General features: G+C 41.7%; 1 protein-coding gene across 4 annotated transcripts in view; it reads left to right on the forward strand.

The window, feature by feature from the left end:
• The first annotated feature begins 15,979 nt into the window (after positions 1-15,979).
• Positions 15,980-25,606, forward strand: part of RALGPS2 (Ral GEF with PH domain and SH3 binding motif 2) — a 139,471-nt gene continuing 129,844 nt past the window's right edge. For 2 of the 4 annotated variants that reach the window (XM_066361623.1, XM_066361624.1), the window contains exon 1: positions 16,194-16,348. The gene's annotated coding sequence lies outside the window, so the exon portion shown is untranslated. Of the gene's footprint in view, positions 16,349-25,606 lie in introns of all 4 variants that reach the window. The other 2 variants (XM_066361622.1, XM_066361620.1) reach the window with 2 other exon arrangements.

Here is a 25,606-nt window from a genome sequence, read left to right on the forward strand (position 1 = left end):
AGCTGGAAACGGGGAGAGACAGTCAGACAGACTCCCGCATGCGCCCCACCGGGATCCACCCGGCACACCCACCAGGGGCGACACTCTGCCCCTCTGGGGCGTCGCTGTGTTGCAACCAGAGCCACTCTAGCGCCTGGGGCAGAGGCCAAGGAGCCATCCCCAGCGCCCGGGCCATCTTTGCTCCAATGGAGCCTTGGCTGCGGGAGGGGAAGAGAGAGACAGAGGAAGGAGGGGGTGGGGGGTGGAGAAGCAAATGAGCACTTCTCCTATGTGCCCTGGCCGGGAATCGAACCCGGGTCCCCCGCACGCCAGGCCGATGCTCTACCGCTGAGCCAACCGGCCAGGGCCCACTTTTAATGTTTTGAGAAAACTCTATACTGCTTCCCAAAGTGGCTGCACCAACTTGCATTCTTACCAAACAGTACATGAGGGTTCCCTTTTCTCCACATCTTCACCAACACTAATTGTTTGCTGATTCATTGATGACAGCCATTCTAACAGGTGTGAGGTGATTCTCTCATTAGGGTTTTAATTTGCATTTCTCTGATGATGATTGATGTTGAGCCTCTTTTCATATGTCTATTGGCCAGCTGTCTGTCTTCTTTGGAGAAGTGTCTACTTAAGTTCTTTCCCCATTTTTAAATTGGACTATTTGTATTTTGGAGTTTTTTAAATTTATTTATTCATTTTAGAGAAGAGAGACAGAGAGAGAGAGAGAGACAGAGAGAAGCGGGGAGGAGCAGGAAGCATCAACTCCCACATGTGCCTTGACCAGGCAAGCCCAGGGATTTGAACTGGCAACCTCAGCATTCCAGGTCGATGCTTTATCCACTGTGCCACCACAGGCCAGGCTTGTATTTTGGGTTTTGAGTTGTATAAATTCTTTATAAATTTTGTATATTAACTCCTTATCAGATGTATCATTGGCAAACACTTTCTCCTATTCAGTGGGTTGTCTTTTAATTTTGTTGATGCTTCCCTTTGCAGTGTATGTATTTTAAAGATCGTCTGAGTTGTGTTTATGGCATTTGCAACTGAAGGAGTCCTCATAAGTACAGAAATCTTTCTAATTTATTCATAGATGCAACCATGAAAGAATATATTACAATGAAGTACATTAAAACATGATCCAGCCTGACCAGGTGCTGGCGCAGTGGATAAAGTGTCGGACTGGGATATGGAGGACCCAGGTTCAAGACCTCGATGTTGCCAGCTTGAGCGCAGGCTCATCTGGTTTGAGCAAGGCTCACCAGCTTGAGCCGAAAGCCACTGGCTCGAGCAAGGGGTCACTCGGTCTGCTGTAGCCCCCCAGTCAAGGCACATATGAGACAGCAATCAATGAACAACTAAGGAGCCGCAAAAAGAATTGATGTTTCTCATCTCTCTCCCTTCCTGTCTGTCTGTCTCTATCTGTCCCTCTCTCTTACTCTGTCTCTGTCAAAAAAAACAAACAAAACATGATCCAGGTGTCACTTGAACCCAGGCAGTATAACAAAGCAACGGACAGCCTAGGCTCTGGAGTCACACTGTGTGCTTGCCTGCAGACTAAACATCATCTGGGGCCAAGAAGGGCTGCCCCTCTACAGGGGACATGTGCTCTTCAGTGTCAAGAGAGGGGCTCAGTCACCATGGACCATGGCTTTTATCATCACATGGACACTCTTGTCTTTCTTAGAAGTGCATTATGAGAAATATCAACCATCTTGTTTCTCTGTGTCAGCACTAGAAAGAGAAAGGTAGAATGGGAAACCCAGGAAAGACAGGAGTGAGCCTCTTTCTCTGCGAATGGGAAGAACATTCTTTCAGGTTAGGCGTTAGGGGAGAGAATACAGTCTGAGCCACCACTGTGAGGCCACCGTTTCATTCATTTTCATCACCTCCTGGGGCATTTGCCACCCTGGCTGGGTGACTACCCATCTCAGAATCTCTTCTCCAGTGCTACTTGAAGCGGTTCACTTGTCTGTTATGCTGCCTGAAAGGTAGAGATACGTTTGGGTAAAGAAGTGTTCGTTATGATGACACAAACTGCTCTGGGAAGCTTAGCTTGACAGCACAGGCTTCGATGTCAGACTGCCCGATCTAAAGCCCTCTCCATCACTGACTGTCACCTAATGACCTCGGGAAGGTTACTTAACCTCTCTGTGCCTCAGTTTCCACACTGTGCAATACAAATAAAAATAGCTGCTCCCTCCCAGGATCACTGAGGGCCCGAAGTGTTGATGCTTGCTTAGAACAGCGTCAGGCCCACCGAAAGCATTATGGAAGGCTTGGCTCTGATTAGGCTTCGATGTTCATACGTCGTTTAAATCAAATGTTCTTCTCCCTAATCTAGCTGAGAACCGCTTTGCTGCAGGAGTGGAGGTGTGATGGGAGGACAGGGTGGGGAGTTGGGGACCAGAGGAGCTGCAGATCAGGGTCGTGGGTGGGCACGAAGAGGATAAAGAAAGCTAAGGACGAGGCCGTGAGGTAAGCCTGCATGGCGAGCTGCAGTTGGAGTCTCTGGGCCCCCAAGGACAAGGGATATGAGAAGATGGAAGAGAGAGAAAGGAAAGGAAGTGAGAAGGTGCCAACGGAAGTAACACACATTTCAAAGCCTTGTCTAGGGTTGCCTGGCATCCAGAAAAGGGAAGACATTCTTTATGCTCTTTCTCACTCTTGGACTAGTATCACAATTTAATGACATTGTGAATGAAATAGAGAGCTGTGGACAAATCTGAGGTCCCAACCATCATTTATAATGGTGCAGCGGAAAATATTTTCTGAGTTCCAAACAGCAAGCTTCTGGGATCCTTTGGAATAGGATCCATTCGGAAGTCGGGGGCTGCCTGCTTCCTAGGCAGGGCGGTGGGGGGAGGATTTGGCTGGGCAAGTCAGAGAGAGCCAGTGCCCACACCAGGAGAGCATGGGGCTGATGGTGGTTGAGTGGTCTGACTCGTAACCCAGTTGGCACTAGAGCCAACGTCTCCAAGTCGCTACACTTCTAGCTGCTGCTGAATGACCACCTGCCAATTGGCAACACAGTTGTTTCCAGAAATTCTATTAATCACATAAAAATTCGGATTAGTCTTTAGTGCACAAAGAAGCCCACATGCCTAATTAACATGAGGGAGATCTTGTTTTTGGAAAGGCCTCCTAGCGTACAATATTAGGTGTTGAGACTCGTTCTCCTTGGCCTTGGCAGGATGAGAAATTAAATCAGGCGATCTGGAGGCTGAGGAGACCCCACCGTGGACAAGAGCTGAATCATAATGAGAACGTATTAAATCATCTAGCGAAACAGCAGGACCCATCATCTAGACAGCCTCTGATTCTTCTCTCTCAACCCCCTCCGCACCTCCAATACTCCTGCTAGATAGATTCATTTGGGGAATAAATTATAGATCAGGAGAGTGATCAGATGAGTTGACATTCTCCACTCTGAGAATATTTGTTTTAACTACACTTTTGCATCTGGACAATTACTTTTCTAGATTCTTTTTTTGACATTTTTCCCCTATCATAACTTCCTTTTACAACTTCCTATTATAATTTCCTTTTTCATTTGAACAAAAAATTTTACCATGTCACAATTTATAAGTGCATAGCTTATAAATGTGACATTTATTTTACGTTGGCCAAATTAAAAAGAATTATTGATTGATTTTAGAGAGATAGAGAGAGGAAGGGAGAAAGACAGAAGGGGTGGGTGGGTGAGGGTAGATAGCTTTCACTTGTTTTTCCACTTAGTTGTGCGTCTGTTCATTGCCCTGACCAGGGATTGCACAGGTGGCCTGGGTGCACCAGGATGATGCTCCCTCTGCAGAGCCACTCGGCCAGAGCCTATAACAGATTGTATATGGTTAACCAAATAGGCATCTCACTACCTGGTGTCTCCAATTCCTAAGCTTTTCAGAGTTCTGCTGTGTAAGTCATCTGGCTTCTTTTTTGCCTTTTCCCTGTACAGGTAGTTAATTTCATTTATCTCTACTTAGTTAAATCTACTTATCCTTTTTTTTCTTTTCGCCTTCCAATTTTTGTTGTTGTTGTTATTGTCTCCTCTCCCATTCTTTTTGTCCTTTATTGCAGTTTCAGGAGAATTTTGGGAGGTAGCAGAATCAAACTTGTATACTCAATTAACCAAGTTTTAAAGGTGGTCAAAAAATTTGTTTTTAATCTATCCAAAGCCCAACCTCTCTTGTGGTTATATTTCAAATTTAATAATATTGATAGGACAGAAAAGTACTGAAAATAAGTAAGTCTTTTCAAGTGTTTATGGATAAATCAGCCCCAAAGTTCATTAGTTTTAAAGTGGTTTTATTTTCGTTTCAGTTGTGTCAGCTGGTAATATTTATAGTATAGTACACATCAGTAAATTTAAATAGCCCCCCCCCCATTAATTTGAGAGAGAGAGAGAGAGAGGGAATGAGAGAAAGAGAGAGAGAGAGAGAGAGAGAGAGAGAGATTGGAAAGAGAAAGAGAAGCATTGACTCATTGTTCCATTTAGTTGTGTACTCATTGGTTGCTTCTCATATGTGCCCTGACTGGAATCAAACCCGTGACCCCTGCTTGTTGACAGCACACTCTGTCCACTGAACCACCTGGACAGGGCTCATATCAGTAAATTTAAGACAGTCTTTTGAAAAGTGACTAAGATAGACTGTTTTTATTTTAAAAGTCATGTTTTTTAACTGAGGTCTCGATTTGAAAATCAATCTGTAACTCATCTTGTCGTTACCACTTAAACTTTCTCAAGTCGAATACTCTTACATAATAACTACTATGCTATAGCTATTGTGGCTTTTCAAAATAAATATAATTGCTGGTACTCAACATGCGTTTCCAATCTGTGTATATGAGATTAAGTCATAATTTTAAAAGTAGCTCTTCTGAGTGATCTCAATTAAATACAGTAAACAAACAAACAAAACCCAAAACTACCTAAAATGTATTGGTTGATCTAAGGGAAGTATTTTAAAGTGCTTATGTTACTAATTTCAAGAAGGAATAAGAATATTTCTTTCTGGAATGTGACACCACAGATAGAATTGCATCTCTCCCGGGAAAGGGACTCAGTGGTTGTGCAGTAAGCTTTTTCCCTGTCTGTAATATGATAACCACCCTTATTACTGCAGTACCATGGCAGAAAATTCTCTCCTGAAATATATTTTGTAATACACTGGATAAAAGGAGGAATTGGATCTAATGCCATTTTTTTCCCATTTAACTTTTCCCACTATTCTAAAAGTATTTAGATATTTGAAAGCACTTTTACCCTTGGATACTTGAGTAAGCTTCTATAGCCAAACCAGATTTAGAAAAGAATATATTAAATTATAGTTAACATATAGTATTATATTAGTTTCAAGGGTACAACATAGTAGAAAATACTATTTTTAAGTTGGTATTAGGTATCACATGTCAAGTTGTTCATTGTTAGCATAAAGTACATTATATTCAGAAAGTATTTTCTAAGCTTCATTGATATGCATGACGTGCTGCTAATTGACAAGAATATATAATAATAAGAAGTTTTATAGGGAGGCCATATAGCATGGAGACTATTGGTCAGACTCACTGATTTTGATTCCTAGCTTTGCTGTTGACTAGCAGCATGACTCTGGGAAAGTCATTGAACTTCTTTAAGCTTCATTTTGAAGATGTGGTAAAAATATCTAGCTTTCAAGGTTGTTGTGAGAAAAAAAATGAGGTTACACAGGCTTGATGTTTAATGTGTTGTCCATTATAAATGCTCAATGAACATGAACAGAGAGTGAGAGAGATGGGGCACGGGTGAGAGAGATTGAGATTGTATTGTGCTTTCCAGGAATTTACAATCTATCGGGTGATGCAAAAAACACGCATTGGTAACACTTGTAAGTCATAATATCAGGGGTCGGAAACCTATGGCTTGTGAGCCAGATGTGGCTCTTTTGATGGGTGCATCTGGCTCACAGACAAATCTTTAATTAAAAAAAAATGTTAAAAATATAAAACGTTCTCGTGTATTACAACCCATTCATTTCCTACCACTCATGTTCATGGCTGTGGGTGGCTGGAGCCAATCACAGCTGTCCTCCAGGACAACACCAAATTCTTATTGGATAATGCCTAACGTACACAGGTCATTGTGAGGTCAGGAAGTAAACTTTCCTCCTTTTAATCAAGTAGTCAGCTGGCTAAATTGCAGAAACTCTTTTGACAAAGAAGATGGCTAAAAGAAAAAAAGATGAGGAGTATCGTACCTTTCAGCAGGAATGGACAGAGGAATTCGCCTTTGTGGAGAGAGCAGGTTCTGCAGTGTGTCTAATATGCAATGATAAAATTGCATTAATGAAACGTTCAAATATAAAGCGGCACTTCGACACACGCCATACTACATTTGCATTGAAATATCCAGTGGGGGACAGCAGGAAGAAAGCATGTCAAGAGTTACTGTGCAGAGTGCAAGCTAGTCAGCAGCAACTCCGTGTTTGGACCCAACAAGGTGACTGGAATTCGGCTAGCTTTGCTGGTGCTTTAGCAATTGTGAGAAATGGAAAGCCATTCACAGATGGGGAGTGTGCCAAAACATTCATGCTTGATGTTGCCGATGAACTTTTTGACGACTTTTCAAATAAAGACAAGATAATCAAACGAATAAAAGACATGTCTCTGTTGGCAAGAACTGTTCACGATCATACCATCATGATGGCAAATCAAATTGAGACAACACAAGTGAAGGACATAAATGCAACACCATTCTTTTCTCTCGCTTTGGATGAGTCAACAGACGTAAGCCATTTATCCCAGTTCAGCGTGATTGCAAGTTATGCTGTCGGTGACACACTACGTGAGGAAAGTTTTGCTGTTTTGCCTATGAAAGGGACAACAAGAGTGGAGGATTTATTCAAGTCTTTCACTGAGTTTCCTAAGAAAAAAATCTACCGATGGATAAACTTATTTTGGTGTGTACTGATGGTGCTCCGTGCATGGTGGGGAAAAACAGAGGATTCGTAGTGCTTCTTCGTGAACATGAAAAGAGACCCATCCTAAGTTTTCACTGCATCCTACATCAGGAGGCACTTTGTGCTTAGATGTTGTGGCAAGCAGCTTGGTGAGGTGATGTCGCTGGTCATTCGGGTGGTCAACTTTATTGTTGCCTGAGCTTTAAATGACCACCAGTTTAAAACACTGCTGGATGAAGTTGGGAATAATTATCCTGGTCTGCTACTGCACAGCAATGTGTGTTGATTGTCAAGAGGGAAGTTTCTCAGCCGTTTCGCGACTTGTCTGAGTGAAATCGGGACTCTTCTTGAAATGAAAAACGTCAAGCATCTTGAGTTAGTTAACACTGAGTGGCTCCTGAAGTTCTACTATCACGTGGACATGACTGAACATCTGAACCAGCTCAATGTGAAAATACAAGGCATTGGAAATACAGTCTATCCCTTCAACAAGCAGTGTTTGCATTTGAAAACAAGCTGGAACTCTTCATTGCAACATTGAAACAGGTCGTTTATTACACTTTGAAAAACTGGGAGAGTTTAAAGATGCATGCACAGCAAGTGACCCTGCTCAACATCTTGATTTCCAGCAGCTAGTGGGCTTCACATCTAATCTCCTGCAGTCATTCAAAGCGCACTTTGGAGAATTTCATGAGTGCACTCGTCTTTTTAAGTTCATCACCCATCCACATGAGTGTGCAGGGGACAGCACCGACCTGAGTTACATCCCCTGTGTCTCCGTCAGAGATTTTGAGCTACAAGCTGCTAACCTGAAGGCCTCAGACATGTTGGTGAATAAGTTCAAATCACTGAATGAAGATTTGGAAAGACTTGCACGACAGCAAGCATAGTTGGTAAGCAAACATAAGTGGGGAGAAATGAAAAAACTTCAACCCATGGACCAGCTGATTGTCAAAACTTGGAACGTGCTTCCCATCACATACCACATACTGCAGCGTTTGAGTATGGCTGTACTGACAATGTTTGGCTCTACGTATGCATGTGAGCAATCTCTCTCACATCTAAAGAACATTAAGACCAACCTACAATCACGTTGAACAGATGGAAGTCTCAACGCCTGCATGAAGCTTAACCTCACCACGTATCAACCAGACTACAAAGCCATCAGCAAAATCATGCAGCCCCAGAAGTCGCATTAATGGTAAGAAGTACTTTATTCATCATTGGTTAGCAACAGCATAACGTTATTAAAAGGAATTCAGAGACTTGTACTTTAAAAGTGTTGGTCTTACATAAAATGCACACATTTACTTGTATTTACTGTTAAACATATTGTATGGCTCTCATGGAATTACATTTAAAAATATGTGGCATTCATGGCTCTCTCAGCCAAAAAGGTTCCTGACCTCTGCATTATATAATAAATTGTCAAAGAGAGAGAGTGATAGCAACAATAACCTCAGCAGGGATTTGGAGAAGGGAGATGTTAGTGTGAAATATATGTACTGATCAATCATCATATACTAGTGGAAGGAGCAGAGGTGGTTCTTAAATCAGGCCCTAAAAAAATTTTGGAACAGACAGACGAAAGGGACAGAAAACGGTGTGCCGAAGTGGACTGATAGGAGTAGGTACAAACTGGGGGCTTATGAGGGGAAATAATTTATTGTTTATTGAATAAATACATCAAAGAATGGCCTGGCTAGTGTGTGGAACAGTGATGAGGTGTATCAGGAGGGCAGACTGAAGTTATGGAGGTCCCTGGATGCAAGTGTGTGGAGAGTAGCTAAGTCTAAGAGATCAGTTAGGAGTACCTTTCTGTGTACATAGTTTGGGCTAATAATTACCCTCCCAAATTGCAAAACTATGATAAGGATCAAGATTAAATGAATAAATGATGAAAGAGAGAAAATAAAAGAGTTAGCAGTGATTCTAAAGCCTGGGAGAGAGAAGAAATGATCGGAATAGCAGCGTTAGAGGGCATGCCGGTTAAGGAATTAGAAGTGTTCAGGTTAAAAAGAAAGCAATACCTTTTTTGTTGTTGTCACTGCTTTCATGAATGATATACATGCTTCTAATAAAGACAACAATAACAACAGCAACAACAAACAATGGAAACATATAAAAATACATAGAAAAATACAAGTTCCCTTCTCTACCCCCAATTCCATTCTCTTGGGATAACTGCTGTGATAATTTGCACAGCTTTCTGGACCGGTTACTATATATACATACCAACTTTAAAAAAAAAGGAAATGCAACACTAGTGTCCACATTTCTCCTCAACTTGTTTTTATTTTCCTTATGGTTCATATAGAGCTATTTTTTTTTCATTGTGAGGAAATACTATAATTGTATTTACCCACTCACATATTGATAGGTATTAAGTTGTCCAACTTTTGCTATTCCAAGCAATACTTAATAAGCAGTGCTCTATAGCTCTTGAAAGGTTGTCACAGTGTTTTTGAAGAACATGTGTCTGGTGTGAAAGTGATGGGTCAAAGGGTGTGAATGTTTAAATCTTTGCTTGCTTTTGGCAAACTGTCCACCAAAGAGACACGCTCATTCACATTTCCACCATCAGTATATGAGTCTGTTGCCCACATCTTGGCTGATGTTGAATATTATAAATTCTTTTAATTGGATGATCTATGAGGCAAACCATATCTTGTTTTAAAGTGTCTTTCTTTGATAATCAGTAAGGATGGACATTTTTTCATAGGTTTATTCACCATTTTAATTTTTTCCCCCTGTGGTTATTTCCATTTTGAATTTGTAAAGGTTTACCAGATGATAGAATGTCCTCATATAGATGTCGTGGAGGCAATCAGACATGTGGTACAGAGGTCTAGGTGAGAATTACAGGGGAGCAGTCATGGTTGAAAATGTAAGGCCATAGAAGTTCCCCATAGAATCATAAGAAGTAGAGAATACTAGGCCCTTAGGAAGGGGAAAGGGGACAGGAGGATGTGATAGAAACTCAGCAGTTGTGGGGATAGAAGTAGAATTAAGATTGTGCTCTGTCATGCTAACTGGTCAAGGGACTTTGGGTCAGTCTTGAATCTCTGAGCCTCAGTTTCCTCATTCATGAAATGAAAGGTTGGAGAAGGTAACTCTTAAATTATAAAATCCATTGTCTCTATAATTTTAACCCAAGATATGAGACAATTTCATGGGAGTAGTCAACAATTTTAGAAAGCATGTAGAATTTGGCAGTAGGGTGGTCATTTAAAATAATTATGATGTTATCGTCTATGGAATGCTTACTTCTGCTGCTGCTACTCTTTTGGAATTCTAACATTGAAAAAAAAGCTTTTTTGGAAATCATTTCAAATTTATAGAAAAGTTACTAAATACCCTTTACCCACAGTCCCCTATTAACATTTTACTTACTTGTTTTATTACTTTTGTTCTTTCCTCCCCACTCCTGTCTATATATAGACACACACACACACAAACATACACATACACACACATACATACACACACAAACACATTATTTTCTCAACCATACATACATTCTAGTAGTCCTTTACTCCTAAATACTGCTTTATTTAGGGACATAACCACAGTACAGTTACCAATTTTAGTTATTTTAACATTGCTACTTTTATCTGATCAATCTACCATCTGTTTTCCAATTAACCCAATAATGTGCTTTATAGAATTTTTCCTCCTTCAGTAAAGGATCTCATCTAATACCACATATTGCCTTTGGTTGTCATAGATTCTTAGCTAGAACATTTCAGTGTTTGTCTTTTTTGGCATTGACATCTTTGAAGAATATAGTCCTCCCCTCATTAAAAAACCAACAGCAAAATATCCCTAATTTGAATTTTTTTTAATTTTTTAAAACATTTTTATTAATTTTAGTGGGGTGACATCAATAAATCAGGGTACATATATTCAAAGAAAACATGTCCAGGTTATCTTGTCATTCAGTTATGTTGCATACCCATCACCCAAAGTTAGATTGTCTTCTGTCACCTTCTATCTAGTTTTCTTTGTGCCCCTCCCCCTCCCCGTTCTTCTCTCCCTCCTTCCCTCCCCCCCCCATAACCACCACACTCTTGTCCATGTCCCTAATTTGAATTTATCTGATATTTAGTCATTAGATTCTTCATTAGGTTTTACCATTTCCTCACTAGATGTTGTATACTCTGGGAATCACATCTTGAAGCCATGTCTATCTGTCCCTCCTTCATGATGTCAATTTTTATCCAATTTCTCCAGTGTATAAATATAGTTTTTCCTTCCTTGCAACCAATTGGGAGTAAGTTTATGGGACAATATCTAAGATGGTGCAAATATCTTGTTCCTCATCAAAACTTTTTCCTACATTGAGCATCCATTGATGGTGCTTATCTTACACATTCTCCGGTACAATGGTTGCAAAACAATAATTGTTCAATTCTAGCACAACCTCCATATTTACCTGTTAGCATTCAACATGCTACCATTAGCAGGAGTACTTCCTTCTTCTCTATTTGTTTTACCTATTTATTACTGATTTAGGTTTCTGAATTCTTGTTTTGTAAAATTTTAAAATTTATTGATTGATTTTAGAGAGAAGGGGAATGGAGGGGAGGGACATCGATTTGTTATTCCACTTATATATGCATTCATTGTTTGATTCTTGTATATGCCCTGACCAGGGTTTGAACCTGCAACCTGGGCTTTATTGGGATGATGCTCTAACCAACTGATCTACCCAGCCAGAGCAATTCCTATTTCTTTTTCTTTTCTTTTTTAATTCTAACCTTATTTTGAATGAAGGATAAAAAGGAAACTAGTCTGATGAACATTATTGAAAAAGGTCCTGACCCTCCATTAAGCATGAAGAGCAATGCCTAAAATTTTTATAAGGGAAGTAGAATGCAAGAAGAACTCACTTTAACTTGGTAAACTCAACTATCCACAATATAGAGGAAAATAGGAAAGTAGGCAAATGGCCTTTACGTGGAGAAAATGCCACAAATATCAGAGTTGTTTGAGCATTTTCTGAGGTTCTCTACTCTTACTTTATACATATATACCATATATTTAAAAATATTGGTTACTTGGTTTTCCAGGCAAGCATGCTAAGACAATTCAAAGGGAGGTGTGTGCATGCAGGCAGTGCTGTGACAAGGTACAGCGACACAAAGGGACAGAAGGAAGATCAGCGATGGGCACCAACCAGATCAGATCCCAAGGGATGTAGGGAACATAGTTGGCCATGGTTATTTATTATAGGGTGAAGGGTCCTAAGTACTGCCAAGCTCCTGGGGACACCTTGGTACTATAGCATTTGTTTTTAAGATATCTCTTGCTCATTAGGAATAGGTTAAGCTCTACTGTGTTTTATTAGTTGAAGGCAGAAAAACTGGTTATGTTTCATAAAAAAATATATATATAAATGGTTTAAATCAGTGGTCCCCAACCTTTTTTGGGCCACAGACCAGTTTAATGTCAGAAAATATTTTCACGGATCGGACTTTAGGGTGGGATGGATAAATGTATCATGTCACTGAGACAAGCGTCAAGAGTGAGTCTTAGATGAATGTAACAGAGGGAATCTGGTCATTTTTAAAAAATAAAACATTGTTCAGACTTAAATATAAATAAAATGGAAATAATGTAAGTTATTTATTTTTTCTCTGCGGACCGGTACCAAATGGCCCACGGACCGGTACCGGTCCTCAGCCCGGGGGTTGGGGACCACTGGTTTAAACTATTTATATTAAGATGGAAACCTCAGTTATCTACAATATCTAATTATGTTGTCCTTTAGTGCCCCTTTTCCTTATCCTGTCTGATAAATGAGGCATTATTAAAATTGTCGTTAAAGTTAATATTGAGAATTATTAGTTCATGTAGATATTTGTTCATACACTAGATAGTCTCCGAGAGTTGTTCCAGGGAAATGTTAACCATCGCATTGATGCTCATATTTGAACAGACTGATAATTATATTTGTTCTCACTATCTTAATATCTGTGGCATGTCTCTCTTGACTGGGAACCATGGCAGGCTCACCTTGTATCTTCGCGGGGGTGAGGGGAGTAACACATTTTCTATCTCTTCAATGTCCCCTGGGCAATGTCCCCTGTACTTCCCGTAAAAGTGGATTTGGGGTATGCAACTTTAACTTACATTTTAAATCAGAATATAATTGGATAAATGTTCTCAAAATGTCCAGTCAATATATACATTTGAAAATAAAGAGATTGAAGTTTAGAAAAATAATAGAGATATTATGTTATCACTAAAATTTGATCGGTGTAGAATTAGGGGTTACTGAAATAGTGCTCTTCCTTACCATGCCAGTTTGATTGTTTTGACAGTTGTCAAGAGATGAGTTGTCCTTTGCAGTGGTGGTCCCTTGATTTTGAAACTGCTTGTTCTCTATCTAAATTAGTTCCTTGGCTTAGCCCTTAGAAATAATTTTGATGGATAGTAGTAAAACTGCTACATAATGGGGATTCCTCCGAAATGACTTTTAAGTACATTGAAGTCCTATTGATTCTATTTTATATAATGGCATTTCTATTTTATACATTAGTACTTTTTGTTACACTAAAACTTTGCATATTTGGCAAAAGCAAATGGAATACATAAAGCAACTCAATTTACTTGTAGTAAAAGATGCTCTGAGAAGGAAAAATTGCTGCTATACCTTTTTGTTTTGTTTTGTTTTGTTTTTTTGTATTTTTCTGAAGTTGGAAACGGGTAGGCAGTCAGACTCCCACATGCGCTCGACCAGGATCCACCCAGCACACCCACCAGGGGGCGATGCTCTGCCCATCTGGGGCTTTGTTCTGTTGCAACCAGAGCCATTCTAGCACCTGAGGCAGAGGCCACAGAGCCATCCTCAGCACTGAGGCCAACTTTGCTCCAATGGAGCCTTGGCTGTGGGAAGGGAAGAGAGAGACAGAGAGGAATGAGAGGGGGAGGGGTGGAGAAGCAAATGGGAGCTTCTCCTGTGAGCCCTGGCTGGGAATTGTACCCGGGACTCCTGCATGCCAGGCTGACGCTCTACCACTGAGCCAACCGGCCAGGGCCACTGCCGTACCTTTTTAATTATAAAAAGCTATTGTTTTATTTGCATATCAATGAATGGGAAGGGACATTGACTTTCTAAAATAATTCCCAAGCTGTAACAACAATGAAAAAAAGACATCAAGAATGAGCTTTTTTCTGTAGTTTTTATTTTACCAAGTTCAGAAATTTGAACTAAACACCATGCTAAAGGTTAATAAAGGTATTATTTTACAGGTTATCAACATGAGAAACAGAACTCAGAAATTAAGTACATGAATGAATTTAGTATATCCATGACCTACCTTCATGAGTCACATGGGTTTCTCCCTTCAAAGTCCAAATGAAACTTCACTGCTCTTATAAACTGAGAAAATTATTGGCAGATATAGGAACACAGGCTTATTTGCTTTTATGAAGCCCCAATTCAAGTTTAAAGTAATTATAAGACATTTATACAAAATAGAATTCTCTGTTGTTCCTCCTTTTCCTATTTCATAAGAGCAGTGATAATGGGATAGACTCAACAAATAGCCTGTTATAATTATAATATATAAATATATGTATAATTGTTTTAAGTATTATTGTTGGCACACAGCCAACCACCTTTTCCTTAATCTTTTACTAACACTTAAAAAAAAAAAGACTAAACATTTACCCAACTTGATAACTAGGCTTTTTCTTCCAAGTGCTAATTCTGTTTGCCCGGTGTTTCTTTGGGACTCAAAGCAATTAACATCTATGAGAAAAGTTCTGTATACATAATACATTTCCTCCTTTTTTTTTTTTTTTTTTTTTTTTAACAAAAGTCTGTTTTCCTTTTTTTTGTTTGTTTTTTCAGACTATTCTCATTTGAAAGATTTTTTCCCCTTCCTTTGGTTTCTCTACTTTTCTCAGTGATTTCATCATGATTCTTTTAAAGATTTTCTTTGAAAGTAAAATGGAGTAAAAATGAAAAACCATGAACTTTGCCTATTCTTTTTTTTTTTTTTCAAACTTATCTTTGGGTGGGTGGGTAAAGGTTTTGAAAAAGTAACCCTATTTAAGAGGAGATTGAAAGTGCAGCTTCCCTAATGAGTAAGGGTTATGACACAAGGCAGTCAAAAGAGGAAATAATTAATGACACAAGGCAGTCAAAAGAGGAAATAATTAGCGTTCTTCAATATACAAGATTAATCAGTTCTGTAGTGGTTATTAAAGAGAGGAAAGAAACCAAGCGGGAACAATTTTGATCCTTTCATGTTTTATACCCGGTGCTATTACACGGTATTCCTTCCACATGCTCCTGTGCATCGCCTACAGAAAGAGCTGCAGGTCATCAAACAATCATCCATTTGCAAATGGTCTAATGACAGCATACACAAACGTGGCTCACTTAAAACCATCCATTTATAGACACACGGCATCAAATGATGCTGATTTTAAGTAGGCCACCCCATACAGTGCACCCTCCGAAACAACATCCTCCCACCACTTACAGTATACCAAGTCCATTCCTTGTTCATTCACAGGAAGTATTTAATATTCCAGAATCTCGTTCGTGCATTGAAGTGAAAATACTGTTCACCTGCAACTCATCAATCTGAGACCCAGATGTTGCCAGATTTCTGTCATTTGCCTATTAAGTCAAGGGCAGTAGCCTGCAAGACACTTCGAAAGGCCTACTTCGAACATTTTCCGAATCTTAATGTGTGAGAGTATTGATCACCATAATTTATGATCCCACGGCAGCGGGGTGGCTCTTCACTTTCGGAGCCCCCTCACAGGTCCGCAGCGACTATTAAAAACACCGCTGGCGCGGGCAGGCTATTTGATCTGGGGGCCGAGGCTTTCCAGACTTTGTTGTTTGGCCTGGAAGGTGAGGGGCAGGCGCTGAAGCCGGCAAGACAGCACAGTGCATTTCGCCGTGGAGTGCTGGTGCGCGGCGGGGGCGTCCCACCTGCCTGCCCTCCGACTCCTCCCCGCCCGCAAGCTCGGGGCGGGTGGCGGCGCCTGCCTCCCCCGGGAGCGGGCGGAGGGGCTGCGGCGCGCGCCCAGGCCACCAGCGCCGGGCGGCCGTTGGACTCGGCCGTTGGAGGAACGGCGGGCGGGGGCGCGCGCCGGGAAGACCCCGCCGCCGCGGCGCACGGGGCCGGCGCGAGCGCGCGCGGTTGGTGTGCGAGCGCGGCTCTGCCCCGCCCGCCCGGCGCGCGTCCCCGCCAGGCCGGCTCTCCTCCCCCAGCCCCGGGCGGACGGGGTGGATCTTCCTCACTCCCCTCCCCCGAGGGCCGCCGCGGCGGCGGCGGCGGCAGGCGCTAAATGAGGGACGCCGACTGCTCGGGTCGCCGAGCGCTAGCCTAGGCGGCGGCGGCGGCTGGCGAGGCCGGCGAGGCTGTCCATCCTCGGGGCGACGCCGCACTGTACAGGTCGGTGCTCTGGCGGCGGGCCCGGCGCGGAGGCGCGGCGGGCCGTGCGGGGGAGGGAAGGTGGGTGCGCGGCGCCCCCCGGGCGGAGCGGAGCCGCAGCAGCGGCGGCGGCGGCGCGGGGAATGGCGGCGGCTGCAGTGTATTGAACTCCCGGCCGCGGGGCCCGGGCTGTTCGGCCGCGGCGCGGGGAGGGGGCAGCGGGGGCGCCGCGGGTCCGGGGCCGCTCTTCCCGCGGCGGCTCGCTTTCGGAGTCAGGCGGCTGGCGGTCCCCGCGCCGGCTCTCTGTCCCGGAGCAGGGGGCGCGGCGAACCCCCGAGCCCGCGTCGCCTGCTCCCTCGTCCCGGGTGGCCGGCGCCCAGCGGCGCCTCATTCTCGCTCCAGGTGAGCGGGCGCGGGGACCGCGGGCGGGCCACACCCCCTCCCCGGTCCCGCCGCGGCGCCCCCGCCGCCCCGCCAGCCGCCTGCGAAGCGCGCACCGGCCGTCAGGGTGACCTGTTGCGGAGCGGCCCGCAGCGCGAGTCGCGCTGCAGCCTCGGACCCGGAGCGACTGGTGCCGCGCAGGGTGCGCGGCGGGGCGCAGGCGGGGGGCGCTGCCCGAGGTCGGGTGACTGCACTGCTCCGAGCGGGTGAATTGAAAGGAGATTCCGGACGGCTCCGATCAAACACTTGCAAAGCCGGACTGTCTGTCTGCAGATATCTGGAATTCCATTGCAGTATCGGATTAGCTAGGCTCATAAACACCGTGCTCTGGAGGTGACTTGAGAGCAACTCGAGCCGCGACGGAGGGGCTCCTATCTGGAAAAGGGCCGTAAACCTGTGCGGGGCTGGATAAGCCCCCCGGGATGCCCCTCGACTCTTCCTGTAGCCTTGTGCTGTGTAGACGCAGGCCAGTTTCTGTGTACGTGGGCGTGTTTGGGAAGAAGCTGCGAGCTGATAGGAGGCACCTTGTACAAATGTTAATTTGTTTGAACTGGGAGGGGTGAGAGAGGAGGAAGAGAGGGCACTGATGTTAGCTGTGGAGGAGGGGCAATGGAAACACTAAATTTCTGTTTAAAAAGAGCTAAAAAGGAGTATCTAATACCCACTGTTTAAGACCATAAAGTAGGGAAACCCAGGCCACAGTAAATGCAGCTTTATCTTTCATGTGTCCTGGATTTTCAGAATGTAACGCTTTAGTTGCTGTAGAGAGCCCTTGTTTTCGTACAAGTGTTTACGAGTTGACTTTAGTGTTTTTGTGTTCACCCTCAGATTGACTCTTGTACAAGTCTCTTTGAAGACGACCGTCAGAATTTGGGCAACCTTTCGATCTGTGCACGCACAGTATTTCAGTTAACAGATAGTACCTTGCAGTTCCTAAAAGCCTGTTCCACCCAGATAATTATGCTTATACAAGTGCTGTAGAATCATATATACACTGCTCACAAAAATTAGGAGGTCAGGGAATGTGCAGATACTCCAGTACTTTCAGCCTTTTGTATAGTGCATTTTCCTCAATGAAATAAAAGTTGGTTTTGCATCTTATTTGCATAATCGAACAACTTTCTTTGACTTGTCCTTTGCTTTTCCGATGTTCTTGTTTAATAAAAAAAAAATCATATGCTTTTTTTTATCGCTTCATATTCATTTTGAAGTATCTAATTTTTATGACAGTATATATGTTTACTATTACTGCTGAATATGCTATTGCAGACTTTAGAATTATGAAGGAACTTATCCAAACAGCATTATTTTAATCAAAATAACCTCTTTTTTTCCCTAACCCCTAACCGTAACCCTAACCCTAAAAAATAACCTCTTAACTGAAGCTTTGTAGGCATAAAGTTTATCATCTAGCTTCAAAGATTTGAAAAAGAACTTGTCTTATTAGCTTAAAGATCAAATATTATAAGGACATTACATGTTTTTTTAATAAATATTTTCAATGTAATTATTTTAAGCAGTTTATTTTCACTTAGTTTAAACATCCAGTAAAATTTCGAAATGGTAAGATCTTCCTTTTTTCCATTTTATCCCACCTTTCTTTGAATTAAGGAATTTGATTTTTCAGAATACTCTGGTGGGACTCTGGAAATATTGTTCACTTTGCCTAAATTATTCAAGATTGTAACAGAACTTTACAGATAGTGCTTGCACTATCAAGATTGGAACACGCTTTAATATCAGAAAGAAAACACCAAGATTTCCTGAGAGAAAAATATAACTAAAAAGCTGGCTGTGAATCTTTTGTGGACTTCTGTTACATGTGTGAGTAATGTATTGGTGTGTTTAAATATCTAGTACAGTACATGACTTTTTCAGTTTACTATGCCATTACAGTTGAGAGAGTAGTTGTTGAGAGTGAATGATAGATATATAGGTGAAATTGTTCTCTTGCAACTTCAAACATTTAAGCTTTTGTTGGGAGGCCCAGTTGGCTTGTTCCTTCCTTCCTTCATTCACTCTATACATATTTATTGAGTACCTACTTGATGCTTAGATGTTGGGGATACAAAGAAAAAGATCTGTGCCCTGATGGAGCTTAAAGGGTAAGTGGGCAAATGAGCTACTACTTCCTTAGATACACTGTTTAATATTAGTTTAAGAAGTAAAAACTCTAATGAGTTTTTTGATTAAGGATATTATTTGTGGTTTTTTTTCCTTCTAAGAATAGTGGGAATTATTACTGAGTAAAGAAAAGCATTAAGACAGTTGTTTTAAAAATATGCTGCTGTTTATATACATTAGTTCCCAACTATGCCAAAGTAAACATTCTACCTGAAGTCAAATGAGGTGGAGTTTACATGTGGTTTAACAGCTTTATGCTTTTGGCTTATTTAAATGAAGTGTTTACTAAAAATCTCTCTTGGTGCTTGTTTATAAGTACATCTAATTTTATTTTAAGTCTAAATTATTTTAAAAAGCATCTTCTCTTCTGGCTGTGTTTGTGAGTACACCAATGTCCTTACTGTTCTTCCATGGAATCTGATAATTATTAATAGTTAAAATCAGAAAAGTTTAACTGAAAGTGATTGGTTTTCTTTTTGCATGAAATAGGACAAATATCCGTGTCATTCTTTACAGATTACAAAGAGTCTTCATATATTATTGATTCTTAAGTGTGTTGGTACTTATAATTCATGGGACCCTGTTTTAGATGAGGGAACGGGTTTTAAGCACACCAGTGGCCAATAAGCAAGTAGAGAACCCAAACCGAGTTTTAGCTGTTGCTATAATGCGATGCTCCACCCCTGGAGTGTAGAGCTCGTGGAGGGGGGTATCCAGGTCTCCTTGTGTAGTACATACAGGTCATCATACAGTAGCATGCAGTACAGCGGCTAGGCTGCTCTTCCACAAATTTCCAAGTATCGGTCACTATTAAAATTAAATCCAACTTTAGTTAATTGATCTTTTTCTTGTGAGTTAAACTTTTAAAACTTATTAAAATTGAAAAGTATTGTTTTCTTGGTACGTAAAAAAGAGTTTGGATTTACTTCTCATGATGTATGCTTTGAGAATAAAATGTGTTAAAATCAGTTCTATTTTTTGAATATAAACTTTTTCTTGTGTAATGGTTGTATTTGAAATAAAATTGTAGCTCTAGTTGGAATATGTCTTTTTAGTTACTTGGATTTCAGTGAAAAGATAAATCAAATAGCTTGAAACTCTGCCTCCGCCTGAGTGAGGGTACTAGGAGAGTGAAGTAAATGTATTGCATTAGCTATAAATTGTTTCTTTTTTTTTTTTTTTTTTTTTTTTTCATTTTTCTGAAGCTGGAAACGGGGAGAGACAGTCAGACAGACTCCCGCATGCGCCCGACCGGGATCCACCCGGCACGCCCACCATGGGGCGATGCTCTGCCCACCAGGGGGCGATGCTCTGCCCATCCTGGGCGTCGCCATATTGCGACCAGAGCCACTCTAGCGCCTGGGGCAGAGGCCACAGAGCCATCCCCAGCGCCCGGGCCATCTTTGCTCCAATGGAGCCTTGGCTGCGGGAGGGGAAGAGAGAGACAGAGAGGAAAGTGCGGCGGAGGGGTGGAGAAGCAAATGGGCGCTTCTCCTGTGTGCCCTGGCCGGGAATCGAACCCGGGTCCTCCGCACGCTAGGCCGACGCTCTACCGCTGAGCCAACCGGCCAGGGCGGTTTCTTTAAATGTGTGCTATTCCTAGTGGTTTAGGGTTCTTATTTTGGGAGAGAGTAACGATTAGATGGGATAAATTTTGGTAATTTGGGATTAATCTGGAATCTTTCTTGATTAATGTCTTAAGCTTTTGATTTAATAAAACATCAGAATTTGAAATGTGTGACATCTACCTATCTTGTGCAAATAAAAAATTTCGAGTACAAATTTATTCAGTCATATTACTAAGTAATGGCTAGTTAGGAATATAAGAGAGTAGAAATCACAGTGTTCATTTAGCTTAGGTTGACTGTGCCTGGCAGTTTATGTATGCCACTATGGAGAACCTTTGGTGCTGTCAGGTGAATGCTACATTGCTTTGGAGTATGAGAGACTTAAGAAAAAGCTCTCACCTTGAATTTAGTTGAAAAAAAAAATTTAGTTGATACCCTTTGGTTATTTTACTTACATAACCTTTTCTCAAAAACAGATTTTCTTTTTAGGGTTGATTTTTCTTTTTTGCTGATTTTTGGAGAGTCCTTTTCTGACAATCATACCTAAATAGCATCCCCATCACACTTTACCCTTACCTTTATTTTTTCTTCACAGCATTAATTTTCTGACATTATAGCATACATTGACTTGTTTCTTTTCTCCTTCCCTCTGGATGTAGGCTTCATGAAGGCAGGGACTGAGATTTCTTTATTTTAAATGAGAGGAGGGGAGATAGACAGGCTTCTGCATGCTCCCCAGGTGGGATCCACCCAACAACCCTCATCTGGGACCATGCTCAAATCAGCTGAGCTATCCTCAGTGCCCAGGGCTGATGCTAGAACCAATTGAGCCACTGGCTGCGGGAACAGAAAAGCGAGAGAAAGGAGAGAGGGAGGAGAGGAGACGCAGATGGTCACTTCTCATGTATGCCCTGACCAGGTATCAAACCTGGGACATGCTGGGCCATTGCTACATCCACTGAGCCAACTGGCCAGGGCAGGACTGAGTTTTAGTTGCTGTCATATTCCTAGCATATAGAAAAGTACTCGGCACCATTGTCAATGCCCAGATATTATTTGTTGGGTAAGTGAATTAATTGGTATTAAATGGTACAAAAACAACTAGTTTTGTTTGTTTTTCAAATAGCACATCTGTTCAGTTAAAAAAATTTTTTCTACAAGATTTACAATGAAAAGTGTCAGTTCCTTGCCTCATTGTTGTATAACTTCCCCAGGTCCTGCTCTCAGAGCAAAAGTGTTCAGTACTTGTGGTTGTTTCTTTTGATGTTTACTTTCATATTTTAAAACATTTTTCAATTTTAGATATTACCTATTGACTTCCTACTATGGAAGATAAGTCTATGCTGTGGGATTCTTATGCTGCCTTGAACTTCCTCTCCCTTTATCACCCTATGTAGTTGTACTGTGCTTTTGGTTAAATCAAGTGTTAATGTTTACATTATTATGACTTTATAAATATGTTCACCATTGAACCTTGCCAAGTATTATGATCATACTCCTTAGAGTTAAAATATTTTCTTCATTTTTGTTTTTTGCTTGGTTTTCTGTTTGTAATTTTTTCTAAAAACTGTCCCATTATTTTCAAACACATCAAGTAATTGACTGTACAGATTTTTTTATTATTAAGTGAGAGGCAGGCAGGCCGGATGGCAGAGAGGCAGACTCCCGCATGCGCCCCAACCAGGATCCACCTGGTAAGCACGCTACAGGGCACAGCTCTGCCCCTCTGTGACCACTGCTCCACTGCTTGGCAACCAAGCTGTTTCAGTGCCTGAGGTGAGGCTATGGAGTTATCCTCAGCACTCAGTGCCAACTTGCTTGAATCATTTGAGCCGTGGCTGTGTGAGGAAAAGAGAGAGAAAAAGAGAAGGGGGAGGGGTACAGAAGCAGATGGTTGCTTCTCCTGTGTGTCCCGACCAGAAATCGAACCCAGGACTTCTACACGCCAGGCTGATGCTCTTCTGCTGAGCCAACCTGCCAGGGCTCAAGTTTTTTTTTAAACTGGAAAATTCCAAGAGCTCTTATCCTTTTGCTAAAATTTATGCTGTGGGTCTTCACTTCTGCACAACATTAGCTTGTGATTGCCATTTACCAGGATTCTGAGAGACTCCTCCCTGCCTTTTCCCTGTGCTGAACCCGTGGTCTGTGAATCCCTGCTTTCCTCTTTCCAATTTACACCTTTGTTGTGGTGAAGTGCGTTCCTCAATAACTTTCAAAGAAAGTGTGTCTGAAAAGGTAAAGCGTTTGAGATGTTTACATTGTGGAAAATATCTTTCTTATACCCTGACACCTGGTTGATTATTTGGCTGGTCTGGGTATAGCATTCCAAGGTGAAATCTTTTTCCCTCAAAATTGAAGAGTTTCCACTTTAATTTTCAGTGTAATTTTTTTTCAAGTGATTGTTGAAAAGTCTTACACCCTTCCGTCTTCATCCTTTAAATGTGACCTGTTAAGGTCTTTCCTTGGTCTTCAGTGTGTCTGATGTGTCTCTGATGTTATACATGTCTTGTGTGGATCTCCCCTCATTTGCTGTGCATGGCGCTTAGGTGGGCCCTTTCAGCCAGCAGTGTCCATCAGAGACGAGAGGAGAGATGCTCTAGAGCAGGGCCAGCACATTTTTTCTAGGAAGGCCTGGATAGTAGGATTTAGGCCTTATGGGTACAGTCTGTTAGGACTGCCCAGCTTTGCTTCTGTAGCATGAAGGCAGCCACAGACAGCGTGGGCTGTGGTTTGCCGAGCCCTGGTCTGTGCACAGGTGGAGGACAGAAGTAGGAAGAAAAGACAGTATGTTGGCACAGGTGTAAAGGTGGTGTCTGAAGTCTTGCTTACCTTAATGGGAAGCAAGGTCATTAACTGAGAGTAGGGAAGAATGGGAGTGTGTATTTGAGGTTTGAGAAGAAGGAAAAATATCTGACACAGTCATCTACGAGAGTGGAAAAGTGAATAAAATAGAGAAATACAGTGCAATTGCCAGGCAACACTGAGGGCTCACTTGAGATAGGTGAGTGTAAATCTCATGTGTCTAACTTTAATAGGAATGCCTCTAAAATCTCATAATTAAGTATGCTATCTCACTATAGTTATTTACTTAAATCAGGTAGGGTTATTTTATTTATCTTAAAAATATTTTCATAAATAAGTGATATAGTATGTATTTTTTATATGTATAAACTTAGCCTATATAACTGCTTATTTATACAGAAATTAAAAAAAAAAACACTAATGTTTTCAAAATCTAAATTTTTATTTAGAAATCATTTTTTTATTCATAAAAAAACCCATCATGGAACATTTTCTGTGTCCCAGGAACAGTTCTTGGTGTGGGGGATAGAGCAATAAACAAACAGACAAAAATATTTGCCTTTATATATTTGTTTGTTTTAACTAATTAACATATAAGTAAATTATACACACACAGAAACATTAGTAAGAAAGGAAACAGTGTGGACCTGACCTGTGGTGGCACAGTGAATAAAGCGTCAACCTGGAACCCTGAACCTTCGCCGGTTCAAAGCCCTGGGCTTGCCTGGTCAAGACACATATGGGAGTTGATGCTTCCTGCTGCTCCTCCCTTCTCTCTCTCTCTCTCTCTCTCTCTCTCTCTCTCGCTCTCACTCTCTTCTTTCTCTTTAAAAATGAATAAATAAAATATAAAATAAAAATAAAAATAAATGCCTCTAAAAAAAGGAACAGTGTGCAGAAAAGAGACTATCGTAGATGTTATTCCCCCCCCCCCTTCAGCTTTATTGAAGTTTAATTGATAAAATGGTAAGATATTGAAAGTGTACAGAGTGGTGATTTGGGATATGTATACATTGTGAAAGGCTTCCCCCCATCAAGTTAAGACACCAGCACCTCACATATTTATTTACCCTTTTTGTGTGTGTGAAAACATTTAAGTTCAACTTTCTTAGCAAATTTCACCTCTGTAGTGTGTTATCAACAGTGGTTACCATGTTACCCATTAGATCCTTGAACCTGAAAATCTGTGCCTTTCATAATTGAAAATTTGTACCTTTTTACCAACCTCTCCCTGTTTCCTTCAACTTACTCTATGTTTTTTTTTTTTTTTTCTTCTTCTCATTTTTTTCTGAAGCTGGAAACAGGGAGAGACAGTCAGACAGACTCCCGCATGCGCCCGACCGGGATCCACCCGGCACGCCCACCATGGGGTGACGCTCTGCCCACCAGGGGGCGACGCTCTGCCCATCCTGGGCGTCGCCATGTCGCGACCAGAGCCACTCCAGCGCCTGAGGCAGAGGCCACAGAGCCATGCCCAGCGCCCGGGCCATCCTTGCTCCAATGGAGCTTTGGCTGCGGGAGGGGAAGAGAGAGACAGAGAGGAAAGCGCGGCAGAGGGGTGGAGAAGCAAATAGGCGCTTCTCCTGTGTGCCCTGGCCGGGAATCGAACCCGGGTCCTCTGCACGCTAGGCCGACGCTCTACCGCTGAGCCAACCGGCCAGGGCTACTCTATGTTTTTGATAGATAACTGTAAAAGATTAAGAAATACTTTCTAGTCTTAGTTTTGTAAGATTTTAAAACATAAGTATTGAGTTTTATTACATGCTTTTCTCTATTGTCAGACCTGTCTTGCCTCCATCAGGTCTGCTACTAGGGTGGATGTGTTGCATTCATAGATCGTCTCCTGTTTGTATTGAGTCCAGCCCTACTTAGCCATGTTGCGTTTGTTTCTTCCTTCCACACTGCTGAATTTGATTTGCCACCATCTTATAGTTGTTGAAAATCTACATTTATCAGTATATGGATGTATTGTAGCTTCAGAGTTATGCTGGCTGTATAAAATGAGTTGTGAAGCTTCCCCTCTTTTTCCTGTTTTCTGAAATAGTTTGGTGACATAGGGATTATGTGCCCCTTCAGGAAACTGTAGATGTAATTTGAAAGGTGAACGTTGAAGTTTCTAGAAGAGAACATAGAAAAATATATAGCTACATGACCCTATGATAGGCAAAAAAAAGTGTGCTTGCTTGAGAAACATTAATTTTGGTTGGGTCTAGTCTAAAAATATTCAGTTGTATTTTCTATTAAGTATATAAACTTATAGTTTAATTTACATGGAAAGAAATGTGAATGTCAAAACCACAATTTCACCTTGCCTTAAATTTCTAATAATGCATCAGAATGTTCT

Source organism: Saccopteryx leptura, chromosome 2 (genome assembly GCF_036850995.1).
Source record: "Saccopteryx leptura isolate mSacLep1 chromosome 2, mSacLep1_pri_phased_curated, whole genome shotgun sequence".
Lineage (NCBI taxonomy): Eukaryota > Metazoa > Chordata > Mammalia > Chiroptera > Emballonuridae > Saccopteryx > Saccopteryx leptura.